The following is a 20749-nucleotide window of genomic DNA, read 5'->3' on the forward strand; positions in this document are numbered from 1 at the left end:
ACAGAAAGTAAGTTTTAACAACTCTGTCACTGCGCCTTTGTTTTTCACACGTTCGAAACGTGAATGGTGCGTGGGAAATTTTCATTGCATTCCCTCGTCCCTCTTCTCAATCAAATGTGGCAATCGTGAAGAAAGATGTTCCTTGTAAACGCTCGTTCGAGTGATCTTTACCACAGTACACTTGTCTAGAAGGAAAAACGAAGAGACACTGTAACGGAGCGCGCTGTGACTGCGATATTGAGCTCCCAGCGTTGTCCAGCTCTGTAAGTGCCCGCCTCAAGTGGCGGCCGAGACGGACACTGTGCAGGAGAGCTGCCTTATCCTGATCCTGAATGCCTGCCTTGTGCGTTAGAGACACGCACCGCCGAGAGCACAGTGCACGCTGCACGCACGCCGTACATTCCGCCGGTAAGCACGTATTAAGATACAGATGCTGTGCGCGAGATGTTCTACATCATTCCACTCGTCTAAAACCTTCCGGGTGTTCTGACGAGTTTCCATCGTCTGCACAATGTTTCGGCTAACGACCCAGTGTCATCATCAGGTGCCGCGAGTTTTGCTGTTATACGTACTCGTTGCCTGGGCTTCAGTCCGACTGTGGGCTATAGTTCGATACTCACTACGCCCTTTGATGCTCTTTTGTTATTCAGAGCCCGCACTGATATTCCGTGAAACACAAAATCTCTGTTTCCCGGCTGTGGTGGGTATGATGGACGTTAGGATCTTAATAAATCGAGTGCCCGATCCCAACCCTTGTTTAAATTGGAATGTCCGATCCTGTTTATAAGGTCTGCAGACATTTTTATTTCTTTAAATACAGAGGGGTTCTAAAAAATGTATCCACTGTTTAAAAGTCCATTACTGGCAAACTAATTGACGGAGATTTCTCATTTTTTGGTGAAAGTGTAGCTTAAAGTCCAACTTAAAGATATCACTGTAGGTGTTCTAAATGGTCACCATTAACATCCACACCCAAACGATGCCGCCGAACTGCAGCACGAACTACTCACTGCAAAGTGTTCAGTTGGATATTTGCACATGAATGTACGATGGATTCTCGCAGTTCATCCAGTGTGCGTGGCTTTTGTCGATAAACGACGTCCTTTAGTGTTCCCCACAGGTAAAAGTCCAGAGGAGTTAGGTCTGGGGAACGTGGTGGATACTCCTCAGCACCTCTACGGCCTACCCATCTTCCAGCGGCACAGCTACCGGTGAGGTCTACCTTCAGAAGCTTCAGACATCCATTTTACCTGCCATCCGAGACTTGTATGGAGACGGAAGAGTTTCCATTCAACAAGATGGTGCCCCAGCCCACTACCAAAATCGTGTTAGTGCGCATCTCGACGAAAATCTACCAGGAAGATGGATAGCCCATAGAGGTCATGTGGAGTATCCACCACGTTCCCCAGACCTAACTCCTCTGGAATTTTAACTGTGGGGCACACTAAAGGACGTCGTTTATCGACAAAACCGGTCCGCCCCAGTAGCTGAGTGGTCAGCGTGACAGACTGTCAATCCTAAGGGCCCGGGTTCGATTCCCGGCTGGGTCGGAAATTTTCTCCGCTCAGGGACTGGGTGTTGTGTTGTCCTAATCATCATCATTTCATCCCCATCGACGCGCAGGTCGCCGAAGTGGCGTCAAATCGAAAGACCTGCACCAGGCGAATGGTCTACCCGACGGGAGGCCCTAGCCACACGACATTTCCATTTTTTATCGACAAAACCCACTCACATTGGATGAACTTCGAGAATCCATCGTACATTCATGTGAAAGTATCCAACTGAACATGTTGCAGTCAGTAGTTCGTGCTGCAGTTCGGCGCCATCGTTTGTGTGTGGATGTTAATGCTGACCATTTAGAACAACTACAGTGATACCTGTAAGTTGGACTTTAAGCTACACTTTCACCAAAAATGAGAAAACTCTGTCAATTAGTTTGCAAGTTATGGACTTTTAAACAGTGGACACATTATTTGGACCCCTCTGTATATCAGTTCTGCAGTCCCAGAAACTTAGTGTTTGCACCCCGACACTCGTTTGATTACATTTCATATCATGATTGCAGTCGAGACAGAGCTCGCTGACAGCTGATTTTTCTTCGTTGTTTTAGTCCTGAGTGTCGCTGATATTCGTGTGCATATCTCCCTCTCGACTGTTCCGACAGTCTGCCCCGTTAACACGGAGTACTGTACTCACCTGGCTTTCGGATATCTAGATCGTTTTTAACGTTACAGTGAAGACTTTGCATCTTAGGTGACGGGGGTGAAATATACTGGATGCCATGTTCTCGTATGAGTCCAGAGATCTTTTCGGATTTTCGTCCACCATAAGGCATACTCTCGATTCTCTTCCTTTGAGTGTCAGCCTCTCTCTAAGAGCTTCTTCATTTTGGCTGCAACGCCCTTTTAATTTGACTATCTGAGAACCCATTCCGTCGCAGCCATTTTCAGAGGCTCTTCCCTCATTTTCACACGGACTTACTCAGGTTCGTAATAGCGTAGGTAATTTTTTGTTTTAATTTGCGTTCAACCCTCTGTTTGTACATTAAATTTTCATTATTGTTCTCTTGTGCATTTTATGTTGTTACTCTACTGGCACTACTGTACATACCGTTGTGTGTATTCTATTTGTCATTTTGGCTTTTTCTTTTACTTTAAGTCCGTCTGTCTGTCTGCTACATTTCCCATATTGTTATATGATGGTATTTGATGTTTTCAAATGGTTCTGAGCACTGTGAGACTTAACATCTGATGTCATTAGTCCCCTGTAACTCAGAATTACTTAAACATAACTAACCTAAGGACATCACACACTTCCATGCCCGAGGCAGGATTCGAACCTGCGACCGTAGCGTTCGCGCGGTTCCAGACTAGAGCGCCTCGAACCGCTCGGCCACCCCGGCCGGCTTTGATGTTTTCTTCATCAGCTATTGTTGTTCTTATTGTATGATGTACGGTGGTTGCCTTTTAATGTTTGGACTTTCACTTGAAGAGCATGTCCGTGTTTGTCATAATGTTGTAGAGTGTGGTTTGTAATTCTCCTCCGACGTCATTACGATCACTGCCCCCGCCTGTCTGGTGTTTGTTTACTTACGTTATTATCTTACTTTAGGGCTGTATTTGTATGCCAAGTTCGTAATTTTGTTCTAGCCTGCTTTTTTGTAGTTATGTTTCTTAGGAACTTTATAACCTTTGTTGGCTGTATGGTCCTTTTACTGCAAACCCAAAATAAAGGAGAATAATAAAAAAGGCTCTTCCTTTTTTGAAAGTGTTCTAGCTCCATTGACCAGAATTTACGCGTGAATTTTCTTTGCGATTGATAGCGAGGTCTCGAGGTGTGTAGATAGTCAGTGTTTGTGATGTGTGGACGTGCACTGTAACCCAGGCGTCCGTCTGTTCTTGATGATGATGTTTGGTTTGTGGGGCGCTCAACTACCTGGTTATCAGCGCCTCTACAAAGTTCCAGTCTTTACTCAGTTCAATCTAGCCATTCTCACGAATGATCAGGACAACACAGACACCCAGTCTTCGAGCGGAAAGAAAATCTCCAACCAGGCCGGGAACCTAACCCGGGACGCCGGGACCCGGAGGCAGCAACTCTAGTCGCTAGACCAGGAGCTGCGGACTTTGTCTGTTGTTCTCTTAACCATTACGTCGAGGAAAAGTAGCTGGTTATGTCACTGAGCACTGCCTCGAGCACATTCACGTAAAGAAATACGATGGTATGCAAAACTTCAGGACGAAAGTAACCTTCGCATGATGTGTCATGCAGTATAGTGCTAAAGAAACTGAAAGCTGTACGCAATGAGACGAACAGAAATGTCACTCCTCTTCAAAATACAGTGATTAAACTGAAGTCACCGCGATATATGACGGTCCCGTGGATATTACAAAATGCGAGACACGGTTCTCAGTAGAGTGCATGATCGACACGGACACCAATGCAAGCTGTGCATTGTGCACTGATGATGACCTCGAGGTTGGTAAGGTCATTTGGCTGGACGTTCCCACGCTATACAACTGCTGGGTAGTCGCTGGTGCATGTGTAAATGTTGTAATACATCGCCTCAACGCATACCACACGTGTTCGATGAAATCTGTGGGGAAACAGGCAGCCCAGCAGTCCCATTCGCCGAAAAATCTCCTGTTCAAAAATGGTTCAAATGGCTCTGAGCACTATGGGACTGAACATCTGAAGTCATCAGTCCCCTAGAACTTAGAACTACTTAAACCTAACTAACCTAAGGACATCACACACATCCATGCCCGAGGCAGGATTCGAACCTGCGATCGTAGCAGCAGTGCGATTGCAGACTGAAGCGCCTAGAACCGCTCGGCCACCCCGGCCGGCTAAACCTCCAAAGTGTTCTTACACCAGCGCTGTTCGATGTACTCGGGCTTTTTAATCCTAAAAATGAAGTTAGGGCCAAATGTACTGCGCAGAAGACCACATAGCCCCATTGGGACACGCTGACCTCGCGCCATATGACGTCCAGCTTCCTGTGTACGATTGGGAGACCCCTGGCAACATGGCTCCCGCACTTTGATTCGTCTCCGCCGAGTAGCTAATATGTTCGTTGCTTTATCCATCTCGTCATTAAGCTACTCCGAGCAGTATGTGATTGAGACTAGTATAGTAGAACAAACATCAAGTTTCTGGGATGGCTCTGAACACTATGGGACTTAACATCAAAGGTCATAAGTCCCCTATACTTAGAACTGCTTAAATCTAACTAACTGAAGGACAAAAAATTACCAAATATGCAGCAACCAGTCGCAAAATCATGTTGTACTTATTCAGTTTTGCGAATCGACTTCAGCTGATTTACAGCCATCATCGGTGCTACAGTTACAAGAATAAAAATAATTAATAACAGTGACCAAATGAACAAATGTACATAAAACAATGTAAACCAATTAAATGTATATAGACGCATTAAACCATTTAAAATGAACATACAAATTTACCTTTCAACCAATATGTGCCTTAAATATATTATATTGACAAATATGAGGTACAAAGTGAGGTAAAATATAATGATATAATACTAGTAAAATAGTATTATATCATTATATTTTACCTCACTTTGTATGTCATACCTCATTCTTCTTCTTCTCATTTTAATTTTAGCTGCATCTTTTCGCATAGAGGGCGGGTTTGGTTTGCAGCGCCCCCTCATGGTTTCTCGTTGTCATAGTCAATTTTCGATGTATCACTTTATGTTTGACCTCTGCTTAAGGCGGTATTACTACTCATGGCACATATTGGTTGAAACGTAAATTTGTATGTTCATTTTAAATGGTTTAATGCGTCTATATACATGTAATTGGTTTACGTTGTTTTATGAACATTTATTCATTTGGTCACTGTTATTAATTATTTTTATTCTTGTGTCTGTAACACAGATGATGGCTCTTAATCAGTTGAAATCGATTTGCAAAAGTGAATAAATAAACATGATTTTGCGACTGGTTGCTGCATATATGGTAATTTTATGGTTTACGGTCGCTGCACGACTAGGGAAGCCCACCATTCATAACCTAAGGACATCACACACATCCATGGCCGAGGCCGGATTCGAACCTGCGACCGTAGTAGCAGCGCGGTTCCAGACTGAAGCGCCTAGAACCGCTCGGTCACAGCGGCCGGCCAAGTTTCTGGGACAGCAAAATTAACGAGTATGTCGAAATATAGATGTCGAAAAACTTAATACATAGGGATAGAGATGTTCCGGCGTAACAAACGCTGGCACATGGGCACGGATCGATACAGCAGAGACGGCTGTGAGACGACGTCAGTCAGCAGAACGCTGACTTGCACGACACCACGACAGGAGTGGCACGTATACGTAGAGAATATAAGCCCAGCTCCAGCTAGCCTCGGCCGCGGAGTGGAAGACGCAGTGGAAGAGCCACGTCAGTGATATAAGCTCCGTAGCAGCGACTTACGAACTTCTGTGATTTGCTTGCATGGAAATTGTGTATATCGAATTACAGTTATTATTTGCACGTCGCCATTTGATTGCGACCCACGTTTGTAGAATGCCAAAGTTAAGTAGTATTGTCACTTTAATTTACTGTAATAAACTCCTGTAATAAGATTTGCTTGAATGTTGTCTGGCTGTCCGAGAAAACTGCTTCCTAGGCACTCCATAATAGACGATTGGGCAGGATCCCACAGGAGGAATCCATTTGAACAAGGTTTGGCGTCCGACACTCAGTTTATCAAGATCTCGCTGTCCATCGCACCCACAGAGTTCGGAAATGTCAGTGCGACTTCTGAAAAAAAAAAAAAAAAAAAAAAAAAAAAAAAAAAAAAAAAAAAGTAAATCAAAGGACGCAGTGGGCGTCGGGAACCAAAATCAGTTATAAATAGCGACACGAAACCAATGATAGTTTACAGTCTGGATGTAGTCCAGCCGCAGGCCGGAGTGACCGAGCGGTTCTAGGCGCTACAGTCTGGAACTGCGGAATCGCTGCGGTCGCAGGTTCGAATCCTGCCTCGGGCATGGATGTATGTGATGTCCTTAGGTTAGTTAGGTTCAAGTAGTTCTAAGTTCTAGGGGACTGATGACCTCAGAAGTTAAGTCCCATAGTGCTCAGAGCCATTTGTAGTCCAGCCAGCGAGTACAGGACAGAAAAAAAAATCATAGCACTTGCAGAAGACGGCTCGGACGGTCGAAGAAATATTGTGCGTGGACATCCGGTAGAACACCATTCATCAATCACGTCGAGAAAACCTGACAGATCACACCATTTGCTTAATTGTACCTAAATGTAAGAAGGTCCCGTCACTCGAGTGGAAAGTCAACGTTCTTGAACGCACAGGTTCGCAGAGAACATTTATGTAAATACCGGGTGCTTATAATTAAGCATTCCCTATTTAACACGTTACACCACGGAAGCTAATTACCGAACCAGTACCATTAATGCCCAGAGTATGGGGGTGCATGATTTCCATGCGTCACAGCACCACCGTTCAGTTCCAACTATGGCCACCAGATGCTGTGATCGATCAGTCATCGTGATTCATAGTCCCACACACCTGACCAGTTGCAGTGCACTTATTGACGTGTCAACATCAGCTTCGAGAAAAGGAGCAGGGCATTATTGGTGGAGCTCTATTATCAAAACAAAGGTAATGCTGCAGCTGTGCTTCGAGAATATCGCCGGCTGAAAGGATTACGGAAGGGTTCTCTTTCTCCACCAGCTGCGTGGAGCAAGATGAGGTTCGAATCAACTGGAGAGCTGGGCGTCGCTCCAGGAAGAGGCCGACGACCGGTTGCACCACAGGTGGTTGATAAAGTCGCTGTTGCTATTGCAGACAGCACTGCGCGCAATTCCCGATCGTCAGGCAGTGCGCGTGCTGTGTTAGACAGTTGAACATCCCGCGCTCCACTGTGCGGAAAGTGCTTCGAACCATTCTCCAATGGTATACGTACAAGACCCACATCGTACAGCAGCTTGCACCATAGGACGCACGACGACGTGTTGACCTCGCTCTCCACTTCTTCGCAAGGACTGAAGTTAACGAGGGCTGACGCTGAACCATCCTATGGACAGACGACGGGTGAGGTGAACACACAGAATTACCGAGTATGGGGTATTCACCTCCAGTTACTGTGCATGAATTTTCTCTGTATGGTGAACGTGTCACCGTATGTTGTGGCTTCACGGCTGCGTCCATCATCGGCCCATTCCTTTTTGTACAGGCTGGCGCACAAGGACCAAAGACGTGCAGTGTGACTGGCCAGCGTTACTGCGATGTGCTTCCACAGCGTGACATACCCGCCCTACAGGAGAGACACGCATTGAACTCAACAGTTTTCATGCAAGATGGGGCCCCACCGCATATCACTCGTGAAGTTCACCTGATTCTCCGAAACACATTTGGAAACAATGGAATCATCAGCCAATCGGTTCCAGATGCTTGCCCCCCACGGTCACCCGATCTCCCTCCCTGTGATACCTGGTTGTGGGGCTATCTGCAGGACAGGGTTTACCAAGGCAACATTCACACATGTGCTGATCTGATGCGCAGAATATCAAGAGAGGAACTTACGGATATGCTCCGTTCTGCTATGCAGAATGCAATCTTGCACTTTCAGACTCTCCTGGACACTGATGGACGCCCTATTGACCCCCTTTTGTGGCAGTAATGGTATTGGGAAGTAATGGTATGATGTATCGTAGCGGCACATTAAGAGTTTCACTTGAATTGGTTCTGGATTATTTCTCTTTCACATGCCCTTGACATTAATGCTACGAAGTTTGGTGCTCGTACGATAGTTGGTTTCCGCGTTACAGCGTGTTAAATAGGGAAAGTTCAATTACAATCACTCGTTATATACGAAAACCTACAAGTGGAATGCTGCTGAATTAGACCAGCAATTGCTGAGGGAATTACATTAGCAAGGGAGTCAGTCAAAGTAGTAGACGGATTTTACCACATGAACGCCGAAATATATGACGTCGACCCAAGTGGAATGGATATAAAATGCAAACTGGCTATAGCAATAACAGAAATTATGAAAAATGAAAGTACTTTAATACCTAATTTAGAATTAAGCATTATAATCTCTTTTATGAAAATGTTTCTCTGGAGTATACGCCTGAACGCGAGTGACCTGTTCAGGTATAACTGGTAAAGCCGTAATTTTTTTGATATTTTTTCGCATATGAGCTTTATTGATAGGTAATGTTCTGCGGGAAACGGTACTAGGAGCATTTTAAATGCACTTCCAGCGAAGGTAAGGTACAAAGAAAAGCAGTGAAAATTTCAACCGCATGACTGCTACGGTCGCAGGTTCGAGTCCTGCCTCGGGCATGGATGTGTGTGATGCCCGTAGGTTAGTTAGGTTTAAGTAGTTCTAAGTTCTAGGGGACTGATGACCTCAGATGTTAAGTCCCATAGTGCCATTTGTGAAACTTTATGCTTATTTCCTATCTGGCAGCGGCCAATCATATAGAAAACAAACGCTGGCTCCGTTAGTGGCAGAGTTCCGTAACTTAAGTGCGTTAACATTCCACCTTACTAATCATAGTCCTGAAATAAATCAACATAATTACATAATATATTCACACAGAGACAAACTTGCCACATACGCTGAAATAAATTATGCTTATGTACTCTTGTATGCGATATATGTCGCTTAATCTGTTACAAAATGATATGCTTGCAAACGGAACAGATGGGCCGAATATTACCAATGATTGTCCGGAAGGTATGAGAAATAGGTAAGAATATCGAATAAATACTGAGATGAAAGTCGTGGACAGTGGTAAAAACGGAACAGAAGAAAATTGAAGCGTTTGGGATGTGCTGTTGCAGAAGGATGTTACGACCTAGGTGCACTGATAAGGAACGAGGGGGCCCTCCGCAGAATGGGCTAAAGAGGAACGTATGCAAAATACTTACAGGAAGAAGGGTCAGGATGAAAGGACTTGTGTTAAGACATCAGTAACTAACTACTGTAGTACTAGAGGGAGCTGTGAAGGGTAAAAAACTGTAGGGGAAGACAGAGATTCGAATAAATCCAACAAAAATTGAGGAACTGGATTGCAAATGCTACCCAGAGTTGAAGAGGTTAGCATAAGAGAGAAGTTCGTGACGGACCGTATAAAAACAGTCAAAGACAGAGGACTTAAAAGGAAAAAAGGAATAGCAAAACTAACTGGTACCAGTCACAATGTAAACTTTCTGGTGGGCAAATACTAAAAATACAGAAAGCATGACCACGTGTCATCGAAACTATAACCCTCGGCAACTTTTACGTTAGTTATTATTATGCAAACACATCGTGAAAGAATACCTTGTGACTTGAATATATCAATAGAATGAAGTTCCGCCACCATAATACGCATTGAATGACTTCCATTTCAACTGATAATACAAAATAATAGGAATGATCAAAGACCTTTCGAAACAGGAACAACACCACCCATGGTTTGGTTAGCCAAAGCATAGAATACAACCCGTCAGGATCGAGGTCCTCTCAGTTCTGCAGTCACCGCAGAAGTGATGGATCGTTTCATGGTATCCTGAAGTTTCGACACATACCGTGACCAACTTCAGGAAACGAAGTAACCCATTAGTTTCTTATGACCAACGAGTTTCCTGCTCCTGGAATATCGATATTGGAGGGTATCCTTGCGTCGATAACTATACTGTCTGATAAAAAAGTGAAGTACTCGAAAGACGTGGTCGGATGTCAGGGTAGCTTTGAACACACATACAGCATTGTCGGATGCATAAATGATTAGAGCTGCATTGTTCTCTGACAGGTAGAGTGATCACCAGTTTTGTTTGTGTATAGTGTTGTTGCCAGGCCTGGTGGTGTACACAAGGGGCATAAACGAGGTCAGACGTTAACTCTTGACTATGAAAGACACGGAGATGCCGCGTACTATGTGAGACTGCGTTAGAAGTGTGTGACAGAATTTGATAGGGGTCCCATTGTAGGTTTCCGTTTGGCTGGCTGGTCTAATCGTGCAGTATCTAGAGTTGTAGAGTATTAAGATGTGACAGTGGCCAGGTATACACTATGTGATCAGAAGTATCCGGACACCCCCAAAAACATACATTTTTCATATTAAGTGCTTTGTGCTGGCACAATCTGCCAGGTACTCCACATCAGAAACCTCAGTAGTCATTAGACATCGTGAGAGAGCATAATGGGCCGCTCCGAAGAACTCACGGACTTCGAACGTGGTCAGGTGATTGGGTGGCACTTGTGTCATATGTCTGTACGCGAGATTTCCACACTCCTAAACATCCCTAGGTCCACAATTTCCAGTATAATAGTGAAGTGTAAACGTGAAGGAACACGCACAGCACTTAAGCGTACAGGGCGATCTCGTCTGCTGACTGACAGAGACCGCCAATTTGCAGACATCTATCCAGACCACCACATACGAATTCCAAACTGCATCAGGACCCACTGGAAATACTGTGACAGTTAGGCGGGAGGTGAGAAAACTTCGATTTCATGGTCGAGCAGCTGCTCATACGCCACACATCACGCCGGTACATGCCAAACGACCCCTCGCTTGACGTAAGGAGCGTAGACATTGGACGATTTAACAGTGGAAAAACGTTGTGTGGAGTGATGTATCATGGTACACAATGTGGCGATCCAATGGCAGGCTGTGGGTGTGGCGATTGCCCTGTGTACATCTACCAGGGTGTGTAGTGCCAACAGCAAAATTCGGAGGCGGTGGTGTTATGGTGTGGTCATGTTTTTCGAGGAGGGGGTTTACACCCCTTGTTGTTTTGCGTGGCACTATCACAGCACAGGCTTACATTGATGTTTCAAGCCTCTTCTTGCTTCCCACTGTTGAAGAGCAATTTGGGGATGACGATTCCATCTTTCAACACGATCGAGCACCTCTTCATAATGAACGGCCTGTGGCGGAATGGTTACAATGACATCCCTGTAATGGACTGTCCTGCACAGAGTCCTGACGAGAATCGTATAGAACCCTTTGGGTTGTTCTGGAACGCCAACTTCGTGCCAGGCCTCACCGACCGACATCGATAGCTCTCGTCAGTGCAACACTCCGTGAAGAATGGGCTGCCATTCCCCAAGAAACCTTCCAGCACCTGACTGAACGTATGCCTGCGAGAGTGGAAGCTGTCATCAGGGCTAAGCATGAGCCAACACCATATTGAATTCCAGCATTACCGATGGAGAGCGACACGAACTTGTAAGTCATTTTCAGATAGATGTCCGGATACTTTTGATCACATAGTGTACGTGAGGGCAGTCATGCTCGTCGTGAAATTTCCGGTCGACCACGTCTGACACCCACAACGGAGGACTACCATGTTGTGCACAGAGCACATCGTAACTTCTCCACACCTGCGCCTGCCGTGTGAGAATATGCAACGAACTCGCTGCCACTTTCCGTGTCATCCTGCATCACTGGTCGGAGAGTAACAGCAGCCGAACCAGTGAATTACCGTCCCCTACGTAGGCTGCCGTTAACACCACAACACAAAAGGCTGCGTTTTGAATGGTGCCCTGACTGGGAGCTTCTGAGACACCACCACCAACAACAAATAGCCCACGGCAAAGGAATTATCCCAAAGGGTTGGATGTGACGTACAATTACACACAAATAAATGATTACAGTTCTAGAGAAATTGGATGATTTATTCGGGATAAAGAGCTTCACAAATTGATTAAGTCAGTTGGTCCACCTCTGACCCTTATGCAAGCAGTATTCGGCTTGCCAATGAGTTGTTGGTGTCCTCCTGAGGGATATCATGCCAAATTCTGTCCAACTGGTGCTTTAGATCGTCAAATTTCTGAGCTTTTTGGGATGCCCAGCCCATAACGCTCCAAACGTTCGCAATTGGGGAGGGATCCAGCGGCCGTAGTCTCACAATATGACCAAAGGATCGTGTCAGATAGATACCACGAAGGTGTTATTCGAACGGGGCGGAAATCGATGGATGTGATGTACATATACAGCCAAATACATGACTACAGTTTCCGAAAAAATTGGCCGATTTATTCAAGAGAAAGAGCTTCTCAAAATGACTAAGTCATTAACACGTTTGTCCTCCTCTGGCCGTTGTACAAGGAATTATTCGGTGTGGCGCTGATTGACAGAATTAATGAATGTCTTTTTAAGGGATATGGTGCCAAATTCTGTCCGATTGGCGCGTTAGACTGTCAAAATCCCGAACGTTGGAGGGCATTCACCAGAATGTTGCCAACGTTCTCAGTTGGGGTGAGATCGGGCGACCTTTCTTGCCACAGACAGGGTTTGCCGAGTACGAAGACAAGTAATAGAAAATCTAGCCTTGTGCGGGCGCGGGCAGTATCTTGCTGAAAGGTAAGCCCAGGGTGGCGTAGAATATTGTCGACACACCGCTGTGCTGTAAGGTTACCGCGGATGATGACCAAAGGGGTCCTGCTAAAAAAGAAATGGCACCCCATATTATTGCTTGGGCCGTCTCAGCACTATCACGGGCGCCTCTAGACGCCTTCTCGCTTCTCAGTTAGAAGCAGGAATCATCAGTGAAGACAATTCTATTCCAGTCAGTCAGATTCCAGGCACGAAGGCGTGTCTGTCTTGGACAACAGTGAGATACTAACCTGAGAGTCGCCCGTCATACGGCCTGACAACTAAGAACAATGGAATAAATTTCCTTTACTTTACGTCTATGGTCACAAAATTTGTTTGTCAACAGATTACCAGTTTCGGTCTATATTGTCCATCTTCAGTTCTGTTTTATAAGTGTCCATTGTTTTTATAAAACAGATCTGAAGATGGTCATTATAGACCGAAACCCGTAATCTGTTGACAAACAAATTTTGTGACCATAGACGTAAAGTAGAGGAAATTTATTCTATGCACGGGTCACTGTTTTATTCGCGACAGGGTCGCAGCTTGTAAGATCAGTGGTATGGGGTGCCACTTCTTTTCGTCGCAGGACCCTTTGATTGATTGCCATTCAAAGGACCCATACATCACAGAGGTACGTCCCATTTTGGTTCCCTTCATTGCAAGCCATCCTGGGCTCAAGACAGTGCCCGCCGGCTTGTCGTCGTGTTTGTGGAACCCTATCTTGGCCAGAAAGGACACCAGATTTCTCTCTATTTGAGAACGTGTGGAGTATTATGGGCTGGGTCCTCAAATCAACTCGGGATTTTGACAACCTGACGCGGAGCTGGACATCAGCGTATGTAAACAGTTGTGCTATTGTACAGCGTGTTTGTATGAAGCAACAAGCGACTGTGAGCATTATGTATGGGCAAGGCCTTTTGCATAAAGTGCTTTATGCTTTTAAATATTTTAGCGATGACAAACCTTTTATAATGTGCTATTTTCATCCAGTTGACATCTTGCGCGTGAGGTCGGCGTAATATGAAGATGATTTCCAAGATTTTAAGGGGTGAAGATGACAAAGTAGTCGGGTGAATAGTCTTACATAAAAAACATTTTATGTGATCTTGGCTGTTGAATGGTTTTTAACAATTAAACAGTGCTCCCAAAATGAGAAATTATACGGTTATATAATTGCGTGTTAGCGTAACTTATTTTTCGCTAATTGGATCTATACGACCATGTTAATTGGAGGTTCACTATCTTTGGCCCGAAAAAAGCATGTCCTTTGAGAATTTTTCTCGGGATTTCTTATAGATATCAGTGTCAAGTTTGGTCAAAATGTTTATTGGTATTTCCTCTACAAACTGGAATTTTTTGACCGGAAATGTGGAAGAGAAAAGGCTGAAGTGCCATCGGAACGAAACAAAATTTCGATGTAGACCTCCATGCGCGGTATGTTACAGATAAGCCGGCTCGTCTGAAATCAAAACTGAGTTGACGTTAGCGAAATATATAAGATCCTTTAGGAGTTGTACCTCGCTTATTTGAACCGTAGGAAACAAAATGGCGGCCATTTGAAAAAATAGGGTGTTTCTTCATCGATTTTTCGATTCGTCAGCCAAGTAAAAATGTTTGTAGTTGATGGATCGGAATAAAAGTGGTAAAACTTCTAGACAATTTAGTTAGCTTCGTCGGAAAGAAGGTATCATGCCAATCGGTTCAGTAGGTTTGAAGTTACTATACCGAGCGATAATAAAAAAGTCATTTCGAGAAAAAGGCGTTTGAAGTTTTGTCTACACATAAATGCAATATTGTGCAACGTAAGTTCAATCTGCTATTCCGAGTCCATAAACTAGTCCTTCCTCTTCCTCATAGAGGGCGTTCCACTCGATCTGGGCCATTCTGCACTGGTCCAGAGCCGCTCGTACGGCCGGTGACAAGCGGTTTTCGGCCGCTCGAATCCGATGGTCGTCCGAATGCTTGGCAAACTGCGTCGAATAGAGTCCCAGGGTGACGTCCATCGTTGTCATGGTCTTCAGAATTCATGAATACCCTTCGTTGAAGCTGCTCACTGCCAGGAAAGTGACAATCTCCACAGTCTTCGCACCAGAATGCAAATGCTTGGGGGCTAACTTCCAAACACAGGCGTTCAAACTTTCATTTGAATTTTGTGTGTTTCCTCCCAAGCACCGGTACAATAACTCGTCCTCCGAAAGAAAAAAAACTGGTGCGTGAAAAATGCCGATTTCAGGCCGGTCGCTGGAGGAAGCAGATACCTAAACGAGAACTTGATACACGCGGTGCCTGTGTGCAGCCGCGAGGACTGGACCAACAAACGGGCGAATTAACGAGACTTTATTACTACCGTTACGCGGTTTGTTTTCGTCTGCACAGGCAGGTTGTGAATGGAGGCAACAGTACACAAACGCCGAATTGTGAATGGCGCAAGCAGCAGTACGTAACCTCCAAAGTCACTACAGCCATTCAACAAAAAGTGATCGATCGATGTTTTTCGACTAGCCAGTGGCTGGATTAACGATGGTTACACGACGCTGAAAATATTCTTAGAGCCTTCTGGTGATGAGCTCCAAGATACAGCCTACCGAACGACGTTTATGTTGCCCACAATTACTGCAGTAGAAGCTCGCACAACGTATACACTAAAGAATCAACTACAGAATGCCATAACTCTTCATAAGCTATGCTTAGGTAAACCTATAGGAGTTGCCACTTTCATCTTAAATCGATAAAGAAAGCTACATTTAACACTCGGTACTTGTGAGATATATATAGACAACACAATACGACTCTTCACCAACTTGTTTTCTCCTACTTGTATACCAATAATGTCGTATGGTGATCTATTGCAGGGAGTTTTTTGGGTTGTACCTCAGACGCACTGAAGATGGCTATTTATAGCTGAAATATAGACATGCAGGTGTAATGAAAACCAATATGACTGCGACTGAGTGTTGTATTCCTATCCTTCCTTATAATAGGACTCGAAACGAGATGATATAACACAACACAGCACAGACGTGTAGCTCAGAACTCGTCAAGAGACTGCAAATTGTTGACTACTCGGCTAAGTTAATTGTCCGATAACTCAGGAGTCGGTCCAAGTGTACTGTTCGACAAGCTAAGATTCTGCAGAAAAATGACAAAAATCACTATTCTCCCACCTCACTCAAACATGTACAGTATCCTCCTTATTTCCGCAATTGTTATATTGCACTAAAAACATAACTGAAAACCTAATCAATAAAGAACCAACCGGGGTCCATCTAGTACTTTCATCAAACAACCATGACACAAACAGAATACCACACACAATAATACGCTGTGTTCTTGTTCAGACCTTCCATCTGTTATACAACCAAAGAATATGAAACTTCCCGGCAGATTAAAACTGTGTGCCGGACCGAGACTCGAATTCGGGACCATTGCCTTTCGCGGGCAAGTGCTCTACCATCTGAGCTACCCAAGCACGACTCACGCCCCGTCCTCACAGCTTTACTTCTGCCGGTATCTAACCTCCTACCTTCCAAACTTTACACAAGCTCTCCTGCGAACCTAGCAGAACTAGCACTTCTGGAAGAAAGGATATTGTGGAGACATGGCTTAGCCACAGCCTGGGGGATGTTTCCAAAATGGAACCAAAGAATATTTTCTGAATTTAAACGTAATGAGATACCTTGACTACAAAGAACTGCCAACCAGCATGGATACCGAAAGCATTGCTCCTGTGAAACAAAACTCGATGTATCTACTCACGTGATGTTCTGAAAGCCATGGGTCTATGTAGTCAGGTAGATACAGTATTTCTTTACTCGCGAAAAGCATTTGATTCACTACCACACCTACACGTATATCGTATGGTGTACGAAGTGAACCTGGGGATATCTTGAGAGGGTAGTAGCAGCCTGTTATCTTGGATGGATAGTCCTCGATAGTAACTTCGGAAGCGCCTTAGGGAAGTGTGTTGGGACCCCTGCTGCTTATGTTGTATATTATCTTTCAGATCATATTAACAACACCCTCGGATTTTTTTGCAGATGATATAGTTATTTATAATGAAATATTGTCCTGAAGAAGCTACAGAAATAGTGAGGCAGATGTTGACGGGGTTCCAAGGTGGCGAAAATATTGGCAACTTCCTTTAAATGTCTACCACAGTACATCGAACCACAAACTGGAATCGGCCAAGTAATACGAATACCTGCTTGTAACAGTTTCTAGGAATATGAAATAGATTGAATAGCTAGACTTCGGATCTGTGATAAAATTCTAAATAAATGCGATCAGTCTGCAAACAAGATTGCTTACAATACATTAGTGCTAACCGTCATAGAATATTCTTCAAGCATTTTGGTTCGCACCAAATAGGATTAATTGGGGACATGTAGAAATAAGGACAGCATGAGCATTCACAGATTTGTCCAATCAATGGAGGGGTTTCACGTAAACGCTGAAACAACAGAGCTGGTAGTCTGTAGCAGGCAGACACATACTGTTCTGCTAAGGTCTACTTACAAAGTTTTAGAACCAGCTTTAAGAGATGAAACTAGTAATATACTACAATCTCCATATATCACTCCCGTAGACATCGTGAAGACAACATTAACTTAATTGCAGCGTTCACTGAGACGCTGAAGCAAACATTTTTATCGCACTCAGCACGTCGAAGGAACGGGAAGAAACCCCACTGATTGGTACCATAGAAAGTACACTCTACCACGAACTTCACACTCGTTTGCGAGTTTAGATGTAGCTAATAACAGTTGCGAGTGAGACTCATCAGTGTCAAAAACATCCGCGAGTTCAGTTTATTATTATTATTGTTATTATCGTTTCTTTTAGGAGAGTGTTAAAACACAATTAATATTCATGGCACTTTTTTTGTCTCTTTCTTTTCTCTTCCCATAAACCTCTCATATATTCACTGTGTTTCTTCTTCCTCTCATCTTTCCTTGTTTCCTGACTTTTGTCTCTGTATTTTTCTGTTTGTTATGTTTGTGTGGAGATATTTAGTTTCTTAAGGTCTTCCATGGTTCCCTTTGCTCAGTTAGTTTTCATCGAATTACTTATCACTATGTAAAAAATCTTCTTGATCAGCCTATTTTCGTTCATCCTATAAATGTTCCCATAGAATTTAACCCTTCTTTTTCTGATGTTGTCTGTAATGGTCTCTGTCTGTTTGTACAGTTCTTTTGCCGATCTTTTTATCCAGATCCCCTGTCTCTGAACTGGCCCATAGATCTTTCTCACGATTTTCGTCTCTTGCTTTTCCATTTCCTTAATTTTTCGTTCTTCCCCTGATTACTGTCGTTTCTGAGGCATACAAGCCTTCTGGTAAGACAATTTTTTTTGTTATGTCTTAATTTGGCATTAACGGAAATAAGATTTTGGAGCTTTACAACTCTTTCTCCATTGGCTGTTGAGTTTAGTTCTGTTTTCTGTATAAACTCTCGCAGGTATTTGAAACTTTCTACTTGTGCTATCTTTCCATACTTTATCAGTGGGTTTCTGTCTGTGGGTTTTGTGTGCATGTGCTGGGTTTCTCATACGAAATTTGTAATCCTGTTCTGGCTGCGATTTCATGTAGTGTCTCTAGGGCTGCTTTGGCTTCTTTTCCGTTATTTGACAAAGGCCAGACATTTTATGTTGATGGTTCTATTTTTGTGTCTCCCCATCTTTACCCCATTGACTTCTTTGTCCCATGTCCTGATTATTTTTTCTAGAACTGCGTTAAATAAAGTGGGTGACAGACCATCTCCCTGTCTTACTCCTGTATTGATTTAAAACGGTTCCGAGATCTCTCCCATAAACTTCACTTTGGATTTTGGATTTTTGGATTAGTTATCTGATCTTGTTCAAAATAGTTCAAATGGCTCCAAGCATTGTGGGACTTAACATCTGAAGTCATCAGTCTCCTAGATTTAGAACTATTAAACCTAACTAACCTAAGGACATCACACACATCCATGCCCGAGGGAGGATTCGATCCTGCGACCGTAGCAGCAGCGCGGTTCGGGACGGAAGCGCCTAGAACCGCTCAGCCACAACGCCCAGCTCTGGTCATGTCGTCTACCTTCATTTCTTCCTGTGTATTGAAACGTGTTTCTTTGTCTATAGAATCGTAGACCTTCCTGAAATCAACAAATGTTGTTGTGATGTTTCTGGACTTTTTGGAGTTAAGTTTATTTATTTATTTATTTTCTTTTATATACCGGCACACACTCTCAAACACCGTCTTGGACAGCTGATCAAAGGTACAAAGTCAGTAATGGGAAAACTAACCACTATAAACTACTCGCTATATGTTCAAAATATAATTCAGTCAGGTTGGGTTCCATTGGGAACTGTTGTGTTCAGCGTCTCTGACATTGTATAATCAGGGATGAACACAACAGTCAGTTGCACATAAGCCTGTATTTCATTACAGCTGGATTTCAGCTACAGTATACCCGTCATCAGTCCGCTTAGTAGCGAGTTATGTAGACTCAGAAAGCTAGCACCTGCACACGATATTAAAAAGACTGTAACTTGTCAATGCTATGGCGCGGTCAAAACGTCAGCCACAGCGCAGAGAAATTATGTACAGCAATGTCGGAAAGGACAAATACAGTAGTGTTGCTGTGAAAGTGGTTGACGTCACAACAGTGGAAGGTGTCGCGCGGGTAACGAACACAGCATCACCGGTGGAGGAGTCCCTCACAGCAGCATGGCTGCCTTTGTCAACATCGCTAAACAAAGCAATTTGTCTCCAGCGAGGCAGCACGACAGAGGCGCGCCGAATAATGATTTACAAATGTTCTGCTCGGGGGGGATATTTAGCGCCGTAGATCAAAATGTGTCCAATTCTGTCCTGAAACGAGAACGCAAGTGCAGCGGCCTACGCACACACACACACACACACACACACACACACACACACACACACACACATACACACGAGAGAGAAATAGGGATAGAGAGAGAGAGAGAGAGAGAGAGAGAGAGAAACTGAACAGTACTCACCCTTGGGCGCAAAGTATCCCGCACAGCGTGTCACTAAATCACCCTGTCGTCAATCAACAGACAGAGAAAGGATTAAAGGAAGAGTAAAAAATTAAAGAGTTTAACAGATTCGAAGATAGTGTAGCTCCTGCCACACAACAAGATGACGCATGAAAGAGGAAAGGTATTATTGTAAAAGCTGTCAAGATTTACATTTTGTGTAGCTTATAGCAGCCAATCTTGGTGATGCTGGTATAGACCGAATCGTGGCCTAATACGAGGAAGTGCTGACATGATGTGAGAACTGGTAAACTGACCGTTGTACTTCCAAGTCATGCTATTTCCAAATTTCTCTAAGATTTTCTTTACTGTTTGCCCAATGTACAGTTTGAACAACATGGAGGATTGGCTACAAGCCTGTCGCACTCGCTACTCAGTCAGTACCTTCCATGTGCTTCCAGTCTTACACTTACAGTCTGGTTTGAGTATAAGTCGTAGATAACCTTTCGCTCCCTATTACCTTCAGGATTTCCGATAGTGTCTTCCAGTCAGTACCGTCAAAAGCTTTCTTTAAATGCTTTGATGTATATCCGCATTCTGTCATTGTAAATAGTAGCGCGAATACTGGAGAGGAATTCCACCTTATAAAAGACACCTTTCTAATTTTGTTTTCATCCAGACATGTTTCAGCATGTTTTCTGCTATCTTGAGTGTGGTTATTTCTCTATTTTCCGTCTCACATGATGCTTTTGGAGGTTTATGCTAGTAGCTTTAGATCTAGTATGCAGTATATAGCGCGTCATAGTGTTTGATGTTATGGCGTTTTTACTTTGTTTGTGTCGAGGTAACACGCTTATTTTTTCCTCTTTTGTCGTTACACAAGCATTTTCTGCGATTTGTTCACCAGGCAG

The sequence above is a fragment of the Schistocerca americana genome, chromosome 10 (assembly GCF_021461395.2).
Source record: "Schistocerca americana isolate TAMUIC-IGC-003095 chromosome 10, iqSchAmer2.1, whole genome shotgun sequence".
Classification (NCBI taxonomy): Eukaryota; Metazoa; Arthropoda; class Insecta; order Orthoptera; family Acrididae; genus Schistocerca; species Schistocerca americana.